Source organism: Nomascus leucogenys, chromosome 4 (assembly GCF_006542625.1).
Source record: "Nomascus leucogenys isolate Asia chromosome 4, Asia_NLE_v1, whole genome shotgun sequence".
Lineage (NCBI taxonomy): Eukaryota > Metazoa > Chordata > Mammalia > Primates > Hylobatidae > Nomascus > Nomascus leucogenys.
The window spans coordinates 140,330,609-140,342,511 of record NC_044384.1 but is presented as its reverse complement, the minus strand read 5'-3'; the positions used below and the strand labels follow the sequence as shown (position 1 = coordinate 140,342,511).

The window sequence follows — 11,903 nt, the reverse complement described above, 5'->3', positions numbered from 1 at the left end:
ATGGGCCAAGCGATAATAGACATTTTTTGAAAGGTAAAGATTCTCCAGGTGAAAAATCCACCCACAGTGCTGCTTCTCTTCCTGTTACCAACTGAGGGGAGTCGAGACAGGTGGTTGGTGTGTGCCCACAGCCAGTTTCCTCTTCTTTCCGGGCCCCCTCCGCAAACTCCCTGAAGCTAGATGTGGCCACACGGCAGGTCCAGAGAATGGGGAGAGGAGTCTCCGCCACTTCTAAGAGCAGGCGTTTCAGAGGTGGATGTGCCTCCCCACACTTTGTGCCCCATCTGCCAGCTGGAACACAGGACTGTTCTGGGGTTGCATCACTGAGCCTGGGGGTCTCCCCATGACTGCAGCCGCACCCATGCTCACTGGGTAATGCAGTGATGGGATGCCCTCATCCGTCTGCATAGTGAGTGAACGTGGGGTGGTTGCTGTTGCTCGTCCACCTCTCCTACTGGATTCTGAGCTCCCTGGGGTTCAGGGTCACATTTGACTTTTCCTCCTGTCTCCAGGGCCAGCCTCAGCACCTGACTCAATAGTAGTTTGTTGATTTAGGGAAAAACGCACCTTCAACAGCCTCTCCCAGCCCATCTGCTCTTTGTGGCCCTACTGTTGGAGGCTGAGTGCCCAGTGGCTGTCCTCACGCTCCCAGGGCCCCTCCCAGCTCCATCATCTCAGACCGTCAGAGATAAGGGGGCCTTGGTGACCACTTCCTCTAGAGGCAGCCTGGGGGCGGCTATGGTCATCTTGATGACTGAGTAAGGGCATCCCTGGGATACAGTGGGTGGGGGCTGGGCAGGCTGAACATCTCTCAGTGAGCAACGGTCCCCTCCATGAAGGACTGTCCTGCCCAAATGCCATTAGTGTCCTGACACAGATGTTTGGGATCCTGACACTTCTTGAGCCATTTCCCATTTTTTTCTTGCCCTCTTTGCCCTGCCATCTACTAAAATCCCTTCTTTTCCCTGCCTGCTCCTCCCTGTCTGGACAATGCTTTCTTCTCCCTGTCTCTTCTGCAGAAAGCTGCTGCTTCAGGCAGCCTGGGGTGGCATCTCGGCAGGTCCTGGTGCCCACACAGCTGTATGGACATGGGCAGCACGGCTTTCTCCTCTGCACACAGCCTGCCCACCCTGCCTTTCCCCAGAGAGAGGCTTCCCAGGAACACAGGCTCCTACAGGAGCTGCAGCCAACCCAGCCAGCTGGACACTGATGGTGTGACACCCACATGGGCTCCCACCAGCAAACAGCCCACCCCTGGCCAATGTGGGCCCTGCCCCCTTGGTGCCTGCTGAACTGGTCATAACTGATTTCTTCCTTCAGAAAGGCACCCGTCAGGCAGAATCTCCTCCCTTGATCCAAATCCACTCCTGCACCTACATTCTCCCACCTGCCCCTACATTCTCCCACCTGCCCCTCCCCAGGCTGCTCCTTTTCAATGGGGCAGTTCTTCCACTGCTCCATGGCCAGCCCAACCTCGGGGTCCTGATTGCGGCTAGCTTACAAGAGTGATTACCGGGCCTTCCACATTTTCCCTTCCCCCAGTCTTGCCCCGTCAGCAGAGCTGAGACCAATACCACAATCACTGCCACCAAGTGGGGCAGCTCAGCCCAGAAACATGGCCCTAGGATCCTCCTTAATGCGATAAAGAGTAGAGGCCCCACCGTCTTTGATGAGGCAGGCAGGTTCCACTCTCTAACCTGAAAGGATATGCCAAAAAAAAAAAAAAAATCTACATTTGGAGGGACCCACTCTGGCCCTCTGCCTCCCAGGAGCCCTGGGGTTCTTTCTCACTCTGAAGCAGAAGCAGCCCCCCTGGTCCATCCCCCACCAGAGGATGCCAGCTCTCCCAGTCTCCCCTGACTCCACCCGCAGCACCTCTCCTGCAAGGCCCTCCCTGGAGCCTGGCCAGGGCCGGTACTGCCAGACCTCAGGGTCATATGGGCTTCAGCTCACACGGCTGTACCCCCATACAGGCTTCAGCTCACATGGCTGTACCCCCATACAGGCTTCAGCTCACACGGCTGTACCCCCTGTCTGCTATCCTCCTCCACTTCCTCTGATGACCCTTATGATGGGTCATCTAAGAGCCGTACCCCTAACCCCAAGTGCCATCTTCCCCTGCCCCCAAGCTGAGCGTAAAAGAAAGCGCCCTAGAGTGCCATCAACCCACTAACATTTCCAGAAGAGGGCTCCAGAGAGGATCAGTAAGCAAACAGAATAAAGGGGGAGAGGGGAACATAGGTGCAAGAGAGTCCAGGGGTCAAGATTTCTTTACTGCAGAGCCTCCAGAGCCTTCAACGCGCTATTGTGCAACTGGATTTCCAAGAAGGGGATGTAGCATGCGGTGTGGCCCAGACTCACTGGCAGGCTAAGCTTTGTGACAGGACAGCTTCCAGGAACACATCAGGGAAAAACTATCTGAGTCAACCTTGGGTATTTTAGTGTTCTCAGGAGGGCATTGATATTGACCCAAGGATTAGTCAATACAGGCCAGGCTGCTTCGTGACTTCCGCCCTTCTGCAGGCGTTTCCCAAGCAGTGTTTCCTAAAGGGATCTTCTGAAGCTGACCCATGAATTAAGCAGAACTCTTCCTTCCCCCGGCCCCACAGCTTCAGCTTCCAGGTTCTGGACATGGGAGTCCTGGCAACACAGATGTGGGAGAAATAGAAAGAAGACCCTCAGGGCAGTGACAGTCCCCATAGTCTCCAGGACTGTCACCACTCATGTATTCGCCCTGCATCTTGGTTTATGATTTTGTACAACATGGACGTTATTCATCCATGCCTCATCAATCCCTGCCGAGAGGTTTAGGTAAAAGAGGGAGGCTGGGTTTGTATCAGTACACGTCACTGAAACAAATATTTCCTCAGTGACTCTAAAGGAATATTTTTGCTAGATTTCACATATGTAGTCAAGAACCAGAAACTATGAGGGTTTAGGACCTATTTTGGGGTAGGAGGAGAAGATCAGAGAGGGGCAAGTTGCGGTAGTGGTGGTTAAAAAGCAACGCAAAGGCCGGGCGCGGTGGCTCACGCTTGTAATCCCAGCACTTTGGGAGGCCGAGGCGGGCGGATCGCGAGGTCAGGAGATCGAGACCACGGTGAAACCCCGTCTCTACTAAAAATACAAAAAATTAGCCGGGCGTGGTGGCGGGCGCCTGTAGTCCCAGCTACTCGGAGAGGCTGAGGCAGGAGAATGGCGTGAACCCGGGAGGCAGAGCTTGCAGTGAGCCGAGATTGCGCCACTGCACTCCAGCCTGGACGACAGAGTGAGACTCCATCTCAAAAAAAAAAAAAAAAAAAAAAAAAAAGCAAAGCAAAATAAAGAAACAGAAAACCAGGTAATGAGTGAGCAGGCTCTCCCTAAAGCTAGTCTTTAGGCTGGTTCCATCTTGAAATATGCCAGCGCCTCACTAGTAGATCCCAGTGGGCAAAATAGCAGGAGGTCAAATGGCATAAAAATGTGAATGTAATGATTCCTCACATTTACATAGCACTTCACAGTTTATCAAACATTTTTATACACATGATTCCACTTGAGCTTCATGAAATCCTTACATAGGAGGCAAAGTAGAAAAGGCTTCCTGATTTAGAGATCGTGAATCAATAATTAGGTGACTTGCCCAAGATCTCCCAGCTTATTGGAAAACCAAGGATCAAGATGGAGGCCTTCTGCCTTCCTGCCCACTGCCCCTCATTCCTCCTGCTGAACCCACCAGACCAAGAGTACACGGCAGGTAAGAATATCAAGGAATGAATGAACAAATCAACCAACCCATCCTTGGGGTGCTACCCCAAGAAGCTACATAGTCACTGGCACACAGGGGGTATGGCTGTGGTGACACAGAGGGTTGGCCATCTCCTCCTGGCCACTTCATCTCATTCACTGGAACAGGGTCGTGAACAAAGCAAATGTTTGTTAATGAATACTCATATCACATTCTCAAAGCTGGGCCCTGGGTGGGCAAAGCAGTGAGGTGATGTGAGGTCTCAGAGCCTAGGCACAGCTTCCTGACGGGCGTGTGGTCATTGCTCAGCATTTAGGGCCCTGGAGGTACTGAAGAAAAAAGATTTTTTTTGAGATGAAGTTTTGCTATTGTTGCCCAGGCTGGAGTGCAATGGCATGATCTCAGCTCACTGCAACCTCCACCTCTCGGGTTCAAGCGATTCTCGTGCCTCAGCCTCCCAAGTAGCTAGGATTACAGGCGCGTGCAACCATGCCTGTCTAGTTTTTTGTGTTTTCCATAGAGACGGGGTTTCACCATGTTGGCCAGGCTGCTCTCGAACTCCTGACCTCAAGTGAACCACCTGTATCGGCCTCCCAAAGTGCTGGGATTACAGATGTGAGCCACTGCACCCAGCCACTGAAGAAATATTAATAGGATGAGGATGAGGCCTGTTGTGGGCAGAATTTGGTACTCCCTGAATTCAGAGTGGAAGTCCTACCCCCAGTACCCGAGAATGTGACCGTATTTGGAGACAGGGCCTTAAAGGTCTAAAATGAGGTCGTATGGGTGGGCCCTGATCCAATATAACTAATGCTCTCTTGGAGAGGAGATTAGGACACAGACTCACAGAGGGATGACTATGTGAGGACACGGGGAAAAGGCAGGTGACTGCAAGCCAAGTAGAGACGCTTGGAGGAAGCCTGCTGGCACCTGGACTTAGGACTTCCACTCTCGGGAAATGTGAGACAGTAAATGTCTGCTGTGGAAGCTGCGAGTCTATGAGCCCGACTCTATGAGCCCCGAGTCTATGAACCCCAAGTTTATGAGCCCTGAGTCTGTGAGCCCCGAGTCTATGAGCCCCAAGTCTGTGAGCCCCGAGTCTATGAGCCCCAAGTCTGTGAGCCCCGAGTCTATGAGCCCCAAGTCTGTGAACCCCGAGTCTATGAGCCCCGAATCTATGAACCCCGAGTCTGTGAGCCCCGAGTCTATGAGCCCCGAGTCTACGAGCCCCGAGTCTCTGAGCCCCGAGTCTGTGAACCCCGAGTCTATGAGCCCCGAGTCTGTGAGCCCCGAGTCTGTGAACCCCGAGTCTGTGAGCCCCGAGTCTATGAGCCCCGAGTCTGTGAGCCCCGAGTCTGTGAGCCCCGAGTCTGTGAGCCCCGAGTCTGTGAACCCCGAGTCTGTGAGCCCCGAGTCTGTGAACCCCGAGTCTGTGAGCCCCGAGTCTGTGAGCCCCGAGTCTGTGAGCCCCGAGTCTGTGAGCCCCGAGTCTATGAGCCCCGAGTCTGTGAGCCCCGAGTCTGTGAACCCCGAGTCTGTGAGCCCGAGTCTGTGAACCCCGAGTCTATGAGCCCCGAGTCTGTGAGCCCCGAGTCTGTGAACCCCGAGTCTATGAGCCCCGAGTCTGTGAGCCCCGAGTCTGTGAGCCCCCAGTCTGTGAGCCTTGAGTCTATGAACCCCGAGTCTGTGAGCCCCGAGTCTGTGAACCCCGAGTCTGTGAACCCCGAGTCTGTGAGCCCCAGTCTATGAGCCCCGAGTCTATGAGCCCCGAGTCTATGAGCCCCCAGTCTATGATGTTTGTTATAATGGTCTTAGCAAATGAATACGAGGCCCAAGGTCAGGCTGGGATCCAAGAAAGTGATGTAAGGTGGCCCAGCACCCTCTGCCCACTGGGCAATAATCCAAGTGAAAGTCCTCTCTGTTCACATCACCGGGCATTCACCCTTCCTTTCCTAATACTGTGTCCTCTGAATATATGCACTACACCAAGAAAATCAGATCATATATAGACCTCCAAAGAACTCCAAGTCCAGAATAATATACAAACACACAGTCAAGATAAATACATAGAAAACACCCAATTTTTTTAACACAATGTGTCCAAAAGCCAGTGTGTGGTTTGACTGTTTCCCAGAGGAGCAAGCTCTCTGCGGTGACCACATCTCTAGTTAACCCTCTGGCACCCAACAGTCAACCCACATCAGTGATGAGAAATCACCTGTACGGCCAATACCGTCCTCTCAGCTCCACCCCCTCTCTGTTTTGGTAAAGTCTGCTGGAGAGACAGCAGGGCTCCGCCCCCTCTCTGTTTTGGTAAGGTCTCCTGGAGAGGCAGCAGGGCTCCACCCCCTCTCTGTTTTGGTAAGTTCTGCTGGAGAGACAGCAGGGCTCCGCCCCCTCTGTGTTTTGGTAAGTTCTGCTGGAGAGACAGCAGGGCTCCGCCCCCTCTCTGTTTTGGTAAGTTCTGCTGGAGAGACAGCAGGGTTCCTCTCAACATCCACATTGCACAAGGGGATGTGCAGGCTTACACAAGGTTATGAGACTTGCCCAAGGTCATGCATCTTGCACTGGTGAAGCCCCAAGTCCACAGGTCTCATGTTGAGTGCAGAGAGAAGGGAGAGAACTCCATGCCCCTGGGACTCTGGGTAGAGAAGGTGGGGGCCACCCCTACCAGGCAACCACACTTGTGTCAGGGTGGGGGTACACTGGTGGTCAGAGGGCAAAACAGGTGTGACCACAGTGTCTGAACTGTGCCTGAGGCTGCCTGCCAAAGTTGCCCCCACACGCTAGGCCAGGCATGGTAGTCAAGCCTATAATCCCAGCACTTGGGAGACCAAGGCAGGTGGATCACTTGAGGTGAGGGGTTTGAGACCAGCCTGGCCAACATGGTGAAACCCCATCTCTACTAAATACAAAAATTAGCCGGGCGTGGTGGCGGGCGCCTGTAATCCCAGCTACTCTCGAGGCAGAGGCAGGACAATTGCTTGAACCTGGGAGGTGGAGGGTGCAGTGAGCCAAGATCACGCCTCTGTACTCTAGCCTGGGCAACAGAGCGAGACTCCATCTCAAAAACAAACAAAAAGTTGCCGCCACATGCTAAAGGACCCTGTGATTAGCACATTCCAGACTTAGGGTCCTGTCTATATTTTCCTGAGAAAGTAAATCATTCATTAGCTTGTCTGATTGATATCGTCACCTTTCCCAAAATCCAAGTCCCTGTGGAATCCATGTGTCCTTGTATGATTTGAGTATTGGGATCCCTCCTGATGCACAATAATTAAGGGCTGTAATGAACTCTGGAGACCGCGCTTAAGCAAACACTGGCAGAGGGTCACCTATGTGCTAGGAACTGCATTGGGTCTTTGGGGGTTAGTTTATTTCAGAGATGCATTGTGCCTCCAAAGACCTCACAGTCTTTGGAGGAGAAGAAGACCTGTATATGAAGGACTGGCAAACAAGGCAGAGTGAGACATGCCTAAGGTGTCAACAGTCCTGGGACAATGCCCAAACCTGGACACTCTGGTAATAACATTCCCTGTTCCTCTAAAACAGCCCAGATTTAGTCTTTCGCTGTAACATATGCACTGATCAATACTGAAGATGAATTAAACTGATGAAAATCAATCCCAAAGCCAGTTTTCCTTTCCAGACCAAAACTTCTCATCAATAATAGAGAATTAAAAGGTGTCACTAAATTCTGATAACTGCACTGCATGTAGTTCAATCACAGGTTGTGAAAATGGATTAAGAAGTAGGAAGCCTTGCCAAGAAGCTTGTTCTGCTGGCCTTTGGTAGACAGAGAGGGGCCAGTGAAAAACAAACAGACAGACAGGGACCCACTCCAGAATAAAGTGAAAGCCCTTGAGGCTGACTATTCAATCCGGGCAGGTGACCCAGGGCTTCCCTACCCACTCAGTGGGCTGGGAGTCCAGGCAGTGTAATCCAGAATGCCGCCAGGAAATGAGCCAGACACACAGAGAACACCCGGCATTCTGTTCGGCTGGTTTGAAGAAGAGAATTGACAAAAGAAAAAAAAGCATAGAGAGAGATTTGGGGGACATCGCGGAAGACTAGGAATTGGAGACTTTTAGTTGCTGAAGGCTTTTGAGCAGAAAGCTAAGATCTTCAAAGAAGCAGCTTTGAGCCTGTTCTTAGAGCAACAGGGAATCTGAGTATTTCTCCGAGGTTCATGGCCCCAGCGATGGGGCTGCTCTGTCTGCTCCAGCAGGAGCAGAAAGAAAGGAGCCAGGCAAGAGGGAACTGCAGAATTTGCACTCCCTCTGTCTCCTATGCCATTTCCCGGCTTTGGGTCTCCGTCTTGGGAGCCCCCACATGGCCCCATGGCCACTGCAGGGTCACTGTGGTAAGTGTTGAGCTAGTGACACTAACGATGCACCAGCAAGATCCACCCTGCAAGACTGCCCAGCCCTGCCCAGAGCTCATGGAGTCTCCGGCCTCATGTTTCATTCATTTATTCAATCAATCATTTCCTGGGCACTGGCCGGATACCAGACACTATGCCGGATGTGGCGATGAAGAAAGAAATGGAGGTGATTATGGAATCACAGGTCCATCCCTCGAAAATATGTCTAGTAGGGGAGTCCCTCATTCCATCAACAAACATTCTCTGAGCACTTGGTATGTACCAGAGCAAAGCCAGGCACTGGAGACATCACCCCTGCCCCAGGAAGCGCACAGTCCAGGGGGAGAGACGGGCAGAGAGATGGCAAAGTGGAATGTGCTACCAGTCAGGTAGGCCCAGGTGCTTTGGGGTTCCAAAGTAGAGGCTGCACACTGGACCTATGTGAGAGGATCACAAACTGTCGCTGAATGAAGTTCTCATGCTGGAGCATCTGTGGGCAGCTGCCCTCTGGGAGCAGGATGAGCAAAACAGCACTGAGACCCAGGATGAGGGAAGCAGAGTGGCAGAGCCCTGGGAAAAGCTGCTCTAGGGCAGTGGAAACCTCTGCAGTGTCCCCATGGGGCAGCAGACCAGCTCAGGACTCAGAGCAGAGCCTGGGAAGAGGAGAAGCTCTGAATGGCCCACAGGACTTGACTGGTGGCACCCTCCCTGGAGGCTGGGGCACTGGTGCAGGTGGGGAGGGAAGAGGATGCTGCCCCCACCCTGCAGAGGCTCCCATAAGGAGCCCATCATGTATGGGGTGGGGAGCACAGGAACCCTGCCATGGCTTGAACTCTGGGGAGAAAAAGGGTGGTTGTCTACAAGACGCCACAGTCCTTCAGTGAGAAATCTGAGCCCAGTCCCCTTGATTGGTCCTACTCAGGAAGTAAGCAGATGGGGCACCAACAAAGAGCCTGGGCTTTGCTCACTCTGCCCTCCGAGCAATCCGTTTACCATGTCCAAGTCAGTTTCTATTCTGTCAGTGAAGCTCCTTCCAGGGTTGGGGATTGAGGAAAGTGTTCCCAGAAACAGCCAGTAGGTGCTTCACTCCTCTTGGCAAAAGCTGACTCCTCCCAGCCCAGGTTGATGACAGGAAAGACTATCTTGACCCCTACCCTAAGCATAAAGCACCTCCAGCCATATTCACAACTCAGTCCTCACAGCAATCTGGCAGGTGGATGGAGTAGGTACTATTGTCCTCAATTTATTGATTCAAAAAAGTAACTTGGCCAGGTTCGGTGGCTCATATCTGTAATCCCAGCACTTTGGGAGGCTGAGATGGGTGGATCATAAAGTCAGGAGTTTGAGACCAGCCTGGCCAACCCCGCCTCCATTAAAAATACAAAAATTAGCTGGGTATGGTGATGAGCACCTGTAGTCCCAGCTACTCGTGAGGCTGAGGCAGGAGAATCACTTGAACCTAAGGGGCAGAGGTTGCAGTGAGCTGAGATCACACCATTACACTCCAGCCTGGGCAACATAGCGAGACTCTGTCCTCCCCCCCACCTAAAAAAAAGTAACTTGAGGAGATATTTGTGCTCTGTGCTCACAGCTGCATGATTCTCAATACCCAAAAGATGGAAGCAGCCCCAGTGTCGCTTGACACATGAATGGAGAAACCCAACATGGTCCATACACTGCAATATTATTCAGCCATAAAAAGGAAGGAAATTCTGGCGCACACTACCACATGGGCGAACCTTGATGATATTATGCTAAAAGAAACGAGCCCGTCACAAAATGACAAATACTACATGATTCTTCTTATATGAGGTCCCTAGAGGAGTCAGATTTGTAGAGGCAGAAAGTAGAATGGGGGTTGCCAGGGGCTGAGGGAAAGGGGAATGGGGAGGTGCTGTTTAATGGGTGTGGATTTTTAGTTTTACACAATGATAAAGTTCTGGAGATGGATGGTGGTGATGGTTGCACAACAAAGTGAATGTTCTTAACATGACTCAACCGTGCACTTAAAATTGGTTACGATTGTAGATTTTATATTATGCATATTTTACCATATTTTACGATCGTGACTTGAATCCATATTTCCTGCCTATTGGGTCCCAGCCTGACCCTTACCCCATCAGCAGAGCAGCAGTGATGCCATGAGACACTAGAAGAACCCACAAACTGCAGTCAGGCCAGGGACTAGGTGAGAGTCTCGCGAGCTGTGTGACCTCAGCCTCCTTCATCTCTCTAAATTTCAATTTTCTAACCTATACATTGATGCCAATACCTAATAATGACACAATAGCAAAGTGCCCCCAGCACAGGGCAGGCCCCGAAGAAAGCCACAGGGGACAGTAAGGAAGGGTCCAGCCGAGTCCAGCCAGGATCCGGGGCCTCAGCCAGCGCAGGCAGCGATGGCAGCCTCCTTGGCGTGCCCTGGCCAATTCTGGGCCCACAGAAGACAGGCAGTCCCATGCCCACTGCTACCTTGAATTCCAAGGACAAGAAACTTCAGGCCTTTACAAGTAATAGTTTGATTCCTTCGTCTATTCAAAGCATGGAGAGCTGGCTGAGCGCAGTGCCTCATGCGTGTAATCCCAGCACTTTGGAGGCTGAGGCATGAGGATTGCTTGAGCCCAGGTGTTTGAGACAAGCCTAGGAAACACAGTAAGACCCCCGTCTCCACAAAAAAATTAAAATTAGCTGGGCATGGTGGCACATGCCTGTAGTCCCGGCTACTCAAGAGGCTGAGGCAGGAGGATCGCTTGAGCTTAGGAGTTTGAGGCTACAGTGAGCTATGATCACACCCCTGTCCTCCAGCCTGGGCAAAAGAGCAAGACCCTGTCTCTAAGAAAAACCACAAGCATAGAGCATTGGGTCCAGCTGCCGGGAAACCCAAGCAGCAGAGCGCAGTGGCTTTGGGGACCAAAGCCTCAGCGTGGCCTCTTTCCCTGTGTGGCCTTGGGAGACTCATTTCATTTTTTCAAGTACCATCCAGAAAGTGTGGACACTCATGGCCCCTCCTGGGAGTGGCTGCAGGGTCACAGGGGGTCCTGGGCTCCCAGGGCCTGCACAATGGGGGGCTCTGTGAGGTCATCTCCCTTACGTGGAGTCTCAAGCACTTTGAGTATGAGACTGTGGCCCTCAGCGAACAGTTCCTCTCTACATGCACCTCACTCAAGGAGGAGGGCGTGGGAGGAAGCTGGTGGCTCAGGGTCAGGCAAAGGCCTGACGCTTCACTGTGTACCAGACTGGGCCCCATAAATCTCCAGGAGGAGGTGACCCTCGAGGCCTGGACTCCCTTTGGTCTCCTTTAGCTGAAGCTGCTGAACAGCTGAGGAAGGAGCCTGTGGCTGTTTCCCCGCCCAGCTCCCTCTTATTAAGTGGGAACCCTCCAGCTTCTCTGGGAGGAGTCCCATCCTGTCTTCCTAGCTGCAAGAATGCATCTGGGCACAGATTCTGGTCCCCATGGCAACCACTCCAATCTGTGTCAGCACAAATGGAGTGTGCTGCTGGTGCAGTCACAAGAGGGGGACCCTGGCACGCTCATCAGACCGGGGACCCAGGGGATCCACAGAAGAGAGGCTCAATCCGGGAGAAGCCTCCCGGTGTCTACCTGCACTGGCCGCCAGGCTGGCCCTGCTGGGCAGGGGAGGTTCTGGGTGGGCAGACCAGACAAGCACTGACCCTCCGTGGAAGGACCTCAATGCTGACCTTGAGCCTGACCCCAAACCACTTCAGACAGTGGCGCTGTTAAAGCCCTCTGGGGAAACATACTCTGCAGCCTCTCTTGGTGCCTGACTCTAGGATTTATTCAGTCTCATGGAG

At 52.6% G+C, this 11,903-nt stretch overlaps 1 protein-coding gene across 1 annotated transcript in view; it reads right to left on the bottom strand.

The window, feature by feature from the left end:
• XKR6 (XK related 6) overlaps positions 1-11,903 on the bottom strand; it is a 302,573-nt gene that overhangs the window by 166,874 nt on the left and 123,796 nt on the right. The gene's annotated exons all lie outside the window — the stretch shown is intronic.